Raw genomic sequence first — 14,375 nt, 5'->3', positions numbered from 1 at the left:
AAAAGCTGATCAAAAGAGAGAGGGGGAATGTGATATTAGCATCAAGTGCTTCAGCGAGTGATTCAGACAAAAACATTGAAAAAAACATCATTATTAGACACTTCCTTTACTCATGTTTGGAAGTGAATATGTCTGTTTATCAAGCAGCTGTGCGCATCCATACATGGCATTGATTCGTACTTTAACCAGCATTATAAGGCAATTCCTCTTTTCCCTTTTGCATCCCGTTATTGGTAGTATGCTAATGACATCCGCTGTGATTTGTGATTTTCTTCTAATCTTTATTCCATGGTGGCCTGAGCAATCACAGAGGTAGAGCTTCAAGATTTACAGCAGCGAGCTTCTTCTGACTGCTCTTCCCGTCTGCCCTGACTTGATTTCATTTGAATAACTAAACATCTTGATTCAAAGGCCACTTTGGTGAACCACCGTGCATTTGCAGATTCAGGAAACACACTCACAAGAACATAGGAGAGCCTTTTTTTCTGTCATGACCTAACCCTGTGGTGGGTAAAAGGTGTTTAAAGAGGGAAGTTCCTGGTTCATCTCTCAGTTTAAAATTGCATCAGGATGTAATAAGTCTGCATTGATTTTTAACTTTATTTTACAACTGATACTGAATAGGATGCTTACATAACAGCCTTACCTAGTATAGGCACATGATTCCAAATCCATTGATATTTAAACTATTGTCAGGAATCACCTGCATTTGGTGAAAGGTGATTGAATTTGTCTGAGGCTTTTGTGCTACAGCACTTGTAGAAACTATATAAAAGTCTATTGTATCCCCTGTGGAGTGTGGGGGCTGACCAAATAACTGTGTGGTCTCACACTGTTTCCAAGCATTTGAACTGGAGTCCATCCAGAACACAGGCAAATGGATTATTTGATTTTTCTTCAGTTAACTTTCAGCATTAAAGGAAGAAAAAAGAGGTTACACAAAGTGTAAAGGCGGCAAGTCAATTTAACTTCCTGCTTAGAACATTTAGTAAGACATCATTACGCCCCCACCCCCCTGTGTTAAATATTGAAAAGAGGTCTGTCATTTATTCTGGTAATTGAAATACTTCATAAGTTTCTGTTGAAGTCTAGCCATTATAAAGTGTCTTTGAATGGAGATACTACAGGGTGCAGTTACTGGTGCGAGTTTGCATTGAAATGCACCTGGAGCCCTCCCTAATTGGCAGCCATCTCATTTGGCTTTGATACCGCACCTCATCATCTGCATGAGCAGAACAGGCCATTGTCTAGGGAGAAAGTACAGGTGAGTAACAGGCTAATCGCCAATGACAACGCAGACGGTACTTGGGAGAAAGCAGAAGTTCAAAATGAAGCCATAAAGCAACTCCAAAATAGTGTCAATTACAGCATGTATTCATAATATACTGTATACCCCTGCAATGTTTTACCGTAAAGTGGTAATGTGGGCAGTAAAACCTGAGTTTAGACAGCAAGATCCAAGGACTTTCTAATTAAGAGTGCCATCTCAGGGACAGCATGGGGAGTGATCTAATGGTGAGTGGCCATGCATGTTTTTACCTGCAGTGTGCTTTATCTACCAATGCCTCGCAGCAGGACCTTAGACCGACCTGTCTCCTGCTTTACTGCTGAGCTATGAACTGAAACATGCAGGCACAAGGAGCTAGTCAAGCACCATTACAACTTGAGTGAAACAAATGGGCAAAGTGTTTATGCTGGGTTGTACAAACAGCATCACCGGTGTGAGGTATCATAGGAGTATCTTGGCTTTGGATACAGGCATGCTGCTCCAGAAGGTGTGGCAATAGCATTCACACCACCTGCAGAAGTGAAAAAGACCTCCCGCATCTTCCTGTGATGGGGTGAAAAGAAGCATTCACGCGATTACAGTAGTGCAGGCTAAATCCTCTCCTCAGCAGTCAACTAGAACCCATCTCAGAGATGTGAGGTGCTAATTACAAAATGATGGATTTAAGAAAAAAAAAGAAAACAATGTCAGGGAAGACCAAGTTCTGAGACGGGTGCCAAATCTCCCATTTTGGTTATTTTTGTCCTTGAGAAAATTTTCTGTGACTTTGTGCTCAATCCATACCATTTTCCTCATAACTGCACATCTTGTTTCTGGAAATCCATACAATTCTGCGCGGACCTGTAGCTGCAAGCAGTGATTAATTATCAAAGTTTGCCGCAATCAGCCAGGCAACGCAGTGTCTGAAAAGCAAAGCGTGAGCACTAAGAAAAGAATCCATACTGATGGAAAATGGCCTATCGACTAATCTCCTGATATGAACAAGTCACACGGATAATTGAGAATGTGGAGAATCAAACTGAAATAGAAGAGCAGTTCAGGATGGTCATTTTCAAATTTTCAAATAATTATTTTCAGTCCACTAAAGAATAAAAGAAGCAACTCAGTCACTCAGTGTAATGCCCCTTTACCAAATAGTGGCAATGGAACTGAAATCTTTTATTTTTATGGTTCTTTAAACAAACACTACTGTGTTGCATGTTTTGCGCAGGTTTAACTTTGTGAGACATTTGTACAATAATGTATTGGTGTGTCATAACTCTTCTGAGGGTTGAAAAATGGATTTAGTTAAGTGCAGGAAGTATTATGTTTAGCTCAGGGCAAAGTGTTCTGTTGAGTTATAGCAGCCGATTACCCACAGCTCTGGTCCGGGGACTACATGGGGTATTTGTTTACACCAAAGGAAATGAAACTATTTCCATTTAACTGCCCTGCTTATTGGCCTCCTTTGCTTCATTCCTCAGTACATGTGATATGTTTCCTACTGTTACAATGGGTATCTCTGCTTTGACCACAGCTGATGGAAAAAAATATTAAAATCCTCTAAGCGCGGAAATAAAGAAGTTGTGCATTACATGAAGCATTGCGGAGGAATTCTGTTTCCCATTATGTCTTCATAACTGACTGAGTTTTCATGCAGAGGTGCTGATGCAATTAGCCATCCTCCTCCTAAATGTGTGCCAGATTGTGGTTGGGTTTCAAAGAGTCAAAGAAACACTATCTTGCTTCAATTTCAGAGGACCTGAGCTCAATTTGGCCTTCTTTATCTAATAGAGTTTTTCTTTTTCAAACACCATGTGGTTTGCTATTAGTTGAATCCAAATAATGGACCACAATGATCAACCACAAGAGCCAAGAGACTGATGTTTTATCTACTATATCATCATGTTTTTATCTCTAACTTTAACAAGTTTATTCTTAAGAATGCTGAGACCATTATTTATGTCTCAGTAGTGAATATAAAAAAGTACACTTTGCTGTAAGCGAAGAAGAAAAATATCAAAATAGAAATGTGGCTCTCGGTTTTAAAAAGAGCTGAGTTCTACGCAGAGCTTTCAAAATGAACGTTGAAAATGCACATTTTACATGCATGTATCTCCATCACTTGACAACAGCAATGACAAAAGCTCCATATCTTGATTTCCAACATGCATATATTCCTTCTACTACAGTGTCAGCATAATCCCTGCCAGGAGTGAGTGCTGCATAGAACTGCAGGAATGGCAGAGAGATAGAGGGGAGGTGAGGGGGTGCTGCAGAGAACGATGAGGTTGATCCCCAGTAAGGTGGCCCATGGACCCAACCCTGTAGCATTTATCTGAGCAGCAATGGCAGTGAACCAATCACCAGTCAGACGGATGAAGTGACACCCTGGCTGTCCCTAATTCTACTGCCCCCTAGAGGAAACACCGTGACAGGCAAATATAATAAATGCATCTGAATGCATCATTAGATTCTACATTCCAAGGTGGTTGTAGATATCAGTCATTTTTATGAGTCTCTTATAAAACACATCTGGTTTAACTACAAGTGAAATGCTCTTTGCTTCTCAGCCTTTACAACCAAGAGTATACAACACAAATCAATATGCAGGCGTAGGCAATTCAGAGTAAATGGACTCATGCCTTTGATTTACACACACAAAGCAAGGTTGAGAAAAAAAAGAGTAAAGAGAGAAAGATTTCCCCCAAAACATTTGTTCTGTATTGATGCGGTCCCTGATCCAGTGTTACAGCTTTGGAACAAATCCGCAGAGAAAAATCTACAATCTACTGTCTCTACAATATTAAATTGTTACCCACCCATTACGCTAAGCACAGATGCCCCGTCCAATCGGCAGCTGGTGTGCTGAATATTTCCGTTAATATTTCACATTAGCCTGTGGCACAACATAATACCAGATGATTGCTTGTCTGTTATGGTATATGATGAGAAGTGTTCAGGGCCACTAATGTGAGACGTCTCTGTTTACCACTTTGATGGATGGCCTCCCTGATAGGACCTGAGTTATGTTCAGGGGTGTCACAGGAAAAAGATGACAGATGGGCCCAGCTGTTGAAGATATCGACACTTTGACCAGACCATGAAGACATTAATCACATCACAGCTAACCAGCACAGAGGGAGAACGGGTGACCTCTCTCATGAAGACACAAGTTGTGACGGAGGATCCACTATATAATGGACCATTCAGTGATCAGAAGTTATATATGAATATTATGCCGTTAACAAAAAGGAAGACAATGCTGAAGGTTGTAAAGGACTGAAGCGACCCAAAGAACTTAATGTAACATGATTAAGTGTCACAAGAGATTAGGGGCCAGTAATAAAGATAAACGGGGGTTGTTGTTGCTGTAATATAATATTAAGTGATGGCAGATATCCAGATGTCAGTGTCAGAATGAAGAAGAGGACACTAATGGATCTTTGGGTTCTTCAGCCTCAGTCGCACCATCTCGTCATCCTGATAAAAAACTGGTACTCATAGAGTCACTGTGAATAGATATAACCATGTTGTTGCGATGGGGTGCTTATTGATTAAATATTTTTTTCACCTGATGATACTATCCTATAGATGTTTTAAAATACATTTATGTAGTTGTACGGTGACTGATCACTTTTGTTAAATTTTGTGTTTTCCGTGATATTTCTGAACGAAGGGAGATCAAGTCCCTATCAATGAACAAAAAGTGATGTTGTGAAGCTGACCCAGAGTTAAGTTCACCACAGTCTGAACTACAAAGCCACAACTTTAATGGAAAATGTTACTTTTTGTCAAATTGACATCCACACACACACACACACACACACACGCACACACACACACACACACACACACACACACACAATAAAACTGTATTACAGCACAGTGAATGAGCTTCTAAACTTCTAAAATCAAAACAAGGGCTGAACTAATCCTGCATTTCTGAATGATAACAACAGCAGTTTTCACATAATTTGTACCAAGCTACCAGTCCAAAAGTACGTCAGCACCTTACTCTCTAACATAATTGAGGTTATTATGATAGCCCCTTAATGTGCATAGAAAAGTTGACGGAACAGACAACAAAAGTCGAGCTGACAAATAAGACTTGAAATCGTTCATTAGCATAGTGTCTAGAAGTTCATTAATAACGGTGTTTTTAATTATTCATGTATTCTTGTTTCACTACAGCAGTTTTTCTCCTGCTGAGCTACATAGCTCAATTGGCTAAACATGTAAAAAAAACGGTAGAGAGTGAGAGAAAGAGGGAAGGAAAAACACTGAGAGGGAGAGATCACAACACACACAAAGACGGGTCATTATTTCAGCACTTCAGGGGAGACAGTTAAACACAACTTTGTTCTGTTCAATTTGACTCTGTGTAACATAACATGCAAACATCTGGGTGTAAACCAGCTTATACCTTATTTCAAGCAATTTTATGCATTTCATAAGTACGACTACCCACAGAGCTGTGTATTCGGCGCACAGCTTGGTGTTCTATGGAAATCCCACTCTCGCTATCAAACAGTGACTGTGGCCAACATTTATGAAGAAAAAGCTTTTCACACCAGCCACATAAGAATCTTCAACATTACAAACTTAGACACAACCTTTTAGTTCTATTTGTACTAGGTCACTTTCAATAAAGTATCTCGGCATTTTAGGTGGATTCACCTTGATTTTTTTTATATTTCGTACCACGTCTTTTGTAATGATTGTAACAATTGTTACACGGAGTGAATGCAAACAACAGATTCAATAAAATCTCAAATTTCAATAAAATTAAGGTTTGGCTTGCTCAGAACAAAATAAAATTTTTATTAAACTAAAAAATGTCTTGCATAACCCAAGGGTCTGAGCAGTGCCTCACTGACGTCATGCTACACTTTAATCCTCCAAATCTCAATTAAACCTCAGCTTCATCAAGGTCAGCATTAGCACAGCAAACAGCAAGAAAACATCTTCCTTTTCCAGCTTTCTTCTGTCCTCTTACACTTCAGTTGAATACCAGATGAGACCTAATGCAACAGATTTCCTTTTGTTTACTATAAATATTAATATCTCTGGTAAATACAATCCTACGACAACAGTGTGGTCAGACATGACTTCCGTTCTGCAGAAACATGGGGTTTGGTGATTGCCCACCGTGGCATACCTGCACAGATGAAACTCATCCTATATTCTAAATGCTAAGTGGTTTCATCCAGCAGAGAGGAATGGAATAAATATGTGGATGGCTTTCCTCACTCAAATATATTCTCAAAAATGGTTGCTTGCCCCGGTGCCTAGCAACATCGTAGCAGAGCAGATAAAAAGGAGAGAGAGAAAAAAGGCAGACAAAGAGAGAAATCCTTGCTGACAGCTGCTTTCTCCATGCTTCTCCATGTTGTAAAGATGTAACCCTCAGAACTGTATTGAGACAACTGACCCATTGTTCTTGTTGTAATTAAAGAGACCACAGCTGAAGGCACCAACCCACATGGCCAAAGAGGGCTTTCCTCACTTTTCCAGCACACTGTCCAAAGTTAAGCTATCGTGAGCAAGTGGCAAAAGCCTATGGTGCCATTATCCAAATGTCACAAGGTTATCTTACAACTTACACTATAAGGAATAAATACTTTCTTAGTTGACCTTTTATTTGTTGTTAATATGGCCATTAGAGTGTGTTTGTCTTTTAATCAAAGCACTTCAAAACATGTGACAAGATTGCATTACTTCACTTGCTTTAATAGTTACCAAAAGTTACAGATTTAAAGCATTTTCTCTGTTGTTCTTCTTTTCTGAAGTTCAAATAAGCTCTGGGCTTTCAAAATTTTGATGAACAAAAAGCAGCACTGACATTTTACACGTTTATACTGTCATGAGCACTAATTTTCAATAAAATTTTGGATTGCAATTATTACAGTAAAAGCATTAGCCAGTCTGATAAATTTAACTACTATATCATTGGTTGTGTTATGGTGTTGCACAGATTACAGCATCTGTGATCACATTGCACTCACTTGTCTATGAGCCTTTGACTGAAGCGGCTGTACATCAAGTAATTTCAAAGTAGCATAACAAGTTGAATACAGGCAACCTTGTCATGACATGGAAGCGCATTTATCTATCTCACTATGTGATACATATCTACTTAAGCTTTGAAAACAGAGTCTATGTATATTCCCTCTGCAGTTTGAAAAATGCCCTCATTTGTTAGCCAGATAACGACCAGTCTGACTTCAAAACAGTATTCTAATTAAAGTCCTGGTCCGAGGCAAAGCCACATTCCACAGGCAGCAATCTGATGGAGCGGACGGATTCACATGAAACAGGCAATATTGCAGCAGACTTTGATTACTGAGGTATTCATCGGATGTCAATCATTCAGCATACCTGGTTTCAATTTTAGGCATAGATTTGATATTTGATATTTCTGATGTTTCACAATACCAATTAGCAGCACACGTTATTGCACAGAATCACAAACACAAAATCTGTTCATTTCGATCTTGAAATTAAATATTTATTAAGTATGTTTTTGACATGCACTGAATGACTTGGAAACAGCATAGTTTAATTTTGTTTTATTACCTTAATGGGGTTATGTAGTCCTGCAACTCTACCTAGAAGAGATAAAGTGTAAGACAACCAGAAGATGGGTGTTCACTGATTTTGTATCGAGAAGTGGGTGACCTTTGAGAATCAGTTGAGCTTCAACATAGAAGACATTAAAGCATAGATAATAAACCAGAAAAATGTACCATCCAAAGTGCCCAAAGGAGGTTAATTTTTTTTTTTTTTTTTTTTTGTGTGCCTCTTTTATGGTCATCAAGATGTTTCAAAGAGTATTTTGCACATTTAAATTAAATCTAAAAGATAGTTTGGCCATGTGCCAAAGAACAAGTGCTTAGTTTTCGGTAAAGATTTGGACTGAAACATTTATTGAAACGTAACATTTAGGCTTTAAACAGCTGTCTTTTCAAAGAGTAAAACTGCAACATGTGACAGTATTTTGCTAATATGGTGCTTTGACAACATAAAAAAATGGCCAAAAATGAGGAAACTCAATGGTCATTAGTCTGACTTCTTTGAAATTTGGCACAACTTATCCTTTTGCTTTTCTCAGAGAGGATACAGTCTCCAAACATCATAAGCACAATGAACCACACATCTGAACCAGTTGCATTTTAAATTTCTAAACATTTTCTGTTATTAAAATAAATCATTTTGAGAGTTGTGCAACCTTGGTAGAGGTATGTGTTTTGGTGCTTTCTAGTTCTTAGACTTGCGTCATCCTTCAAGGGTAAACCTAGAGCTTTAGTATAGGCAAGGTAGGGCAGCTTAAAACTCATTACTGTTGTCTGTACCGCTTCCTGTATTGCATCTGCAGACACACAGGTAACTTTTTCTTTGTAAACAGTTTACATATTCAAGCCCATCATCCCAAGCTTCACGGCAGGGCAAACAAAACAGCTTCAACAGTGCACGTTAAGATGTTTGCAACATCATTATATACTGTGGTGATTTGAAAATAAAAGTACACAGCAAAACTATAATTTTTACCACCTGTCCCCTCCACTCCTCAGAGTGTGTGCCATCCAATAGAAAGAAAAAATATTTTAAACAACCTACTGTGGGCAATTATTAACCAAAAGTGATGCCTGAATTGCTTTGACCATCACATAAATGCAGAACCTTCAGTTTCCCATCTGCATTCATATGCACGCACGAGTGAGCACACACACACACACACACACACACACACACACACACACACACACACACACAAAGATCCTCTGCTCAGCACAGGTTTCGGCAAATATAGTGTATTTTTAGTGTCCAAAATGTTGAATTTGGTAGTATTTTGATACTCCAGACTGTAACAAATGAACAACACTGCTAAAATATGTTTTGTTGATTTTCAATGAATCAAGCAGCTGTGCCTTTGCGGCAAACTCTCCCAGATGCCAGAAACTGTTACAAGGTGGGCAATACCTTCAGTGTTCTGTGATTAGCCCATAATTCCAGTATAAAGTTTATAACTCACCATAGCAGTTGTACTTGCTGGACAGAAAATTGAAAACTGGCCAAAGCACAACTACAATCGACTACATTCCCATGTCAATTTACCTGTTGTGGAACTTATTATTATTTATGCAAACCTCTCTCCTGAAAATCCAGTGAGTGGGAAGGGTAAGGCTACAAAAACACTTTGGGTAAGGTCAGGGAAATGTTGGTGGTTTTGGCTAAATATTGAAAAAGTAAATGTCTACGTCAATTTTCAACCAAGACCACGACCTTTCCCTTACCTAAGTGTTTTGAGCTGTGTAAACGTACCCATAAAAACATTTAGTAATGTCGAAAAATACCAATTTATTTACATAAAAGGCAACAGACATGTGGCAACATTAAAAGTACTAAATATCCAAGCATGGCAACCAAGTGAAAGTTCTGGATGGTTGTATAATAAGTATTACTAAAATCTAAGTGTCTTTATCATTATTGATACTTCAAAGTATTGGGTAGTTAGTAGAAAACTATAATGTGTGTGTCATCACTTTATTTTACATTTGCTTCCCCCCTGTGTTACTTATTAATTACTGTGTCACTGATATGGTAATGCTGAGTTAACAAGCCTTATTGCTTTGAGTGATGCCTCTCGACTCTGAGATTTTTACTAAAATGATGTCTCAGTTACTGAAAAATCACTGTGATTGCCAACTCTCTTCAATTCCGAGTTGACTTCCTTCTGTGGTTAGGTTTAGGCATCAAAGCGTCTATTTCTATGTAAAATAGACATGAACATGCTGTAAACTGATAAGCTAACCATGGACTTATCAAATAATGCACCTTGTTAATAACAGTAACAACCTGGTATTACAATTATGCACCACACAATTAGCTGGTTTAGTTTCCACATGATATATAGACCAATTTCCCATTTGACCAGATCATTACCAGTCACCACTACATTCCATTTGTGTCATTTCGCATCACTCTGATAACTAATATATGAACAATCATGGAAGCAGTTAATTCAAGGGTAAAATCCTTAACCTTCCACACATTGTCACCTTCTCCTGTGAAGGCAATTGATTGAAATTATGTTTATTGGCAATTGTGCCATCAGACCAGGCAAAAGTGTATGGTAGTATGACAGTGTACGGACAGCCTCTCCAACCACAGTAAAGGTGCCACACAGATGGATATATCTGATTAATAAAATGAATTAAGGGCAGCAGCATTTAACAAATATCTCACTCACTGGGCACTAGTTTAGGATCAATACAGTGGTGCAGTTGACCAATAACTACCCAGTGCAGTGTTTTCTCTGAGTTTCACAAAGATGCAATTGAAGCCTCTTGTTTCCAATTGCCAGGACTCCAAATATCATACAGTAATTGATCTGAAATAACATTTTGTAATGTCACTGGAAAGGTTCATAAAAACAGCAGGTAATAGACTATAGTTAAAGCAACCCACACACTTAATTATTTTTAATTAGCCCCACCTTTTTAGTCCATTAGTACTAAGCTGTACCAACTTGCAAACCAACTCATTCACATTACCATCCTCAAACTAAAGGCCATTATGTTTTCGGCTTTTTTTCAATCCAGACATATTAAGGCTTCTATCACCCTTCACGGCATGCTGGATGGGTTGCCAGTTCATAGAGAGACTAATAGAGACACACTTATGAGCAATTTGTAGTCTCCACTTCACCTGACTCTTTGTAATTATGGAAGGAAACAGAGCTCCCACGCAACACACAGAGGTAGAACATTCATTGTAGACACCAATTGGGCCATGAATCAAAGTGCCGTCTTGCTTTAAGGCAACTCTTGCTACCCAAAGCGTGCGCTCAGACCAAATCAGCCTTGCATTAAAACAATTCATGGCCTGCATTGCGTAGCTTCAGGTAGCAGTAGGTAGAGACAATGAAATACAACCCAGGAGGTCCAGTTTGAGTATCAGTATGTGAATCAGAAGGCTTCTCAGATTCTGAAACACTGCACAGCAGTTTATGTGACAGGATCCGGAAAGTTATCACCTTTCATCTATTTTTGTGACAATCACAATTAAACTGTAGAAATTCACACAAAGAAATCCACCAGGAATGTTCCCATGTATGTCACTGGCCAACGCATTACCTGGCCGGATAATGTCGTGTTGCAGCCGAGCCCTCCGCGCTGGCACCACGCTGCCTCGCCAGATCTACCTCATTCAAATGAGTGAGGGGGGCTGAGTTTTTTTAGTTTAGATAAGTTGGTCTGAATGTAGCCTAAGATCAGCTAATTATAACTTGTGAGAATTAGCAACTTTTTAACCAGTTAACATCAGAGATTATTAATTGATTCTTTACTGTTATTTATGTTGATGTAACATTACACATATTTGTGCCCCTTCCTCTGTATATTCAGCAACCTCATCCAAAAGAAAATGTAAATTTGCAGCAGCACAGCGACTCCAGGTCGGTTTCCATTGGTACACATTTACAGTAAGCAGCACCATCCGTTGTCCCAGGCACAGGGCACCTCTGCACCTCTATCCTTACTGGCCTCTTCCTACTCCATGCTCAGTAATTTCTCCACACTGTATTATGGCTCATGTAAGTTGCCCCGAATGTCTGATTCCAGCATTACGTTTTTTTCTTCCATATCTACAGGAACATTGTTTTCTGTCTCTGTGTTCCAGTGGTTGTTCTAGACAGTTGAGGAGCCTCCCCTCTCTCGAAGTACAATCTGTAGTTCGAACAACAGCCCTTGAGCCAGTAAAAGTCCACCAGATGACGCAAAACATTTTTGCCTGTAAATGAGCGGGGAAGTCTAGGTGCAGGCAACATGGAGGGAAACTGAACATTGTTCATTGGCATTTACTACCTACATTTTAATGATACAAATCTGGTTGAAAAGGGAAAAGTACTATTGCTCTGTGTTGTGGCACTACATGTGCCGTAAAATCCAAGGATGACATTGATTTCTGTTTTAGTGTAAAGCAATGGAAATGACAGGTAAAAGTGTTACATTTGTCATCTTTAAAAGTTAACAACACCTGTAAACATTCATTGTCAAAAGTGGCATCTGTATGCTGTGTCTTGTCAAAACCAATAATGTGGTGGCTGTTCTGTGTCTGGGGTAAAGAGGTGAGGGCAGTGGAGCTACCAGATTCACCTCAGGGAAAGGCCTGTCATCACCTGCAGAGTTTATGCAGCACTGAGAAGTATTGGTGTTTTAACAGCAATTGCAGTGGGGCATATGCATCTGACAGACAGCAGGCCACAGCAATTCTAAGGAACCTGATAGAGAGGTCTGTGGTGTTCAATGGGATATTTCCCCAAACCCAGGGACATCTTCATGTTGGGAAGGATCTCCTACATGGCATAGGAACGACAGAAGATATTTTTATAACGCAGTGGCAAACAATATGATCAGGTTTCTTATTTTCTTACGCTTTCTGCACTACAGTGTTTATTGCATTATTGCTGAGAAAACTTTGAAAGTGATTTACTTTCCTATATGTCTGTGTGAAGTTAAGCAGATTAATTCCTACAACTTTAGGTCCAACCCTTCTTTCGTCTTCAGAAAACCCCCTAGGGAGATGTTTCTCTAATACTGACCTCTCTTGAATATGAAAACTTCTGCATACAGGCCTGATTATGCAAACACTGAATCCTCGAATGGGAGATAACTTGAACCTGCATAATTTCTTGAATGTGTTTTTTTTTTTTTTGTTTGGATGATGAATAGGGAAACATGTTGTTGCTCATACCTGCCCAACTGTAGCTCATCCTTCTTCCTGTTACCTTGGGCCTAATTTAATAACCTAAAACTCACTCAGCCAACTGTGATCCTACTGTGCACCCTGATGGCAGAAATATGTGTAAACACCTGCACTAATTACCTTCTCAGGCAGATTATTTATGAAATGCATTAAAGCATGTGCAAAACGATTCATTGGTCAGAATTCAGAGCAATTTTTCACTCGACCATCCAAATGTCTTCCAGCCCAAGAGAGGCAGAGCACGTTCCCACTGAAACTTAATGGTATTATCTCTGCGTGACTGTTCATTTGCAGGACTGTTTGTCGAAAGGAGACTAAACAAGATTATCAAATAGACAAAGATGGGTATGGTTGTGTTCTCTAATGCCACAATGATTGTTTATGTTTGACGTAATCTGCTTAATGTGTTTATTGTCCTGCGGCCGTTCCAGTTTTTCATACATTTTCCAAAATAAAAAGATGACAATACTTATTCCTCAAAATTGTATCTCTTGTGAATAACCTATGCCAAGATATGCCTCATAAATATTTTCCTATTATAAAGTTTGTGAGAGAGTGCATTGACTGCACTGCAGGTGCTGAGTAGAGGACAAAATTAGCGAGGCACTCAGCCTTGAGTGTTCAGGAGGACTAATTGAGCCAAAACTTCCCAGAGATAGACATCTCTGATTACATTACATGAGTGAAATATTCTTGTCTCACAAGTGTGCTGATACTGAAACCAAAATGAACAAGACAAACTTCCATCATGATTAACAGTGGGTAATGATTTCTCATATCTACTAATTATCTATGTTTGGTTATCTTGTACCAGAAGTTACTGGGAGGGGGCCAAATTGATCAAGAAAATTTGTATTCATTTTCCACCATAATGATGAATGAATCTAATTTGAAGAGTCATGTCAAATCCATTGCTATCTCATCAGTGAAAACGACAACACATAATAGATTTTCAGACCTCATCATTCAATTGGTGAATCATTTAATATAGTTGATATACTGGATAATGAATTTCATTGATAGCTTTTACAGATACAGAACAGCACCAAACTCTTGCATCACACCCAATAAAAAATTCAAGAGCTTACTCAAGTGTTTCACTCAAGTTACTGCAGGCTTTGCTGTAGTGCAACATACAATATAGATCACAAAATAAGTCTAATGACATGTGAATTTAGCACAGGGATTTTGCAACAGACCAGTATCAAGAAATTTGTGAAATCAGCACTTAAGAGTCTTTAAATGCAGATAACATGCTTCATGTGCATCCCTACATTTTCTATTGAAAGGCTTATGTGAAGAAGATTTAGCCATAGAAGCTAGCAGGGATCTGACAATA

Source organism: Micropterus dolomieu, linkage group LG05, assembly GCF_021292245.1.
Source record: "Micropterus dolomieu isolate WLL.071019.BEF.003 ecotype Adirondacks linkage group LG05, ASM2129224v1, whole genome shotgun sequence".
NCBI classification, from domain to species: Eukaryota; Metazoa; Chordata; class Actinopteri; order Centrarchiformes; family Centrarchidae; genus Micropterus; species Micropterus dolomieu.
This window is presented reverse-complemented; position numbering follows the sequence as displayed.